The following is a 310-nucleotide window of genomic DNA, read 5'->3' on the forward strand; positions in this document are numbered from 1 at the left end:
CCTTAATAATACAACAAAAAATAAAAAATACATTTTTTAAATGCATGAAATCTGTGCCCAACCATTTGCGAAGACGAGAGTGCGCCTGTATTTCCCTTTCCGTGAAAATTGAAAATGAACATTTAGTTTTAAGAGAAAAACAACATATGTGGAGTTCGGGACGGGATGGATGCAGGCTGTTCTCTTTTTCGTTCTCTGGGTCCTTTTTTTATTTTATTTTGTGCATTTTTTTTTGTTTTTTCTTCCTTTTCGTTTTTTTTTTTTTGCCCTTTTCTTTCTGTCATTTCCTTTTTTCTTTCTTTTTTTTTTT

Source organism: Penaeus monodon, chromosome 25, assembly GCF_015228065.2.
Source record: "Penaeus monodon isolate SGIC_2016 chromosome 25, NSTDA_Pmon_1, whole genome shotgun sequence".
Taxonomy (NCBI): domain Eukaryota; kingdom Metazoa; phylum Arthropoda; class Malacostraca; order Decapoda; family Penaeidae; genus Penaeus; species Penaeus monodon.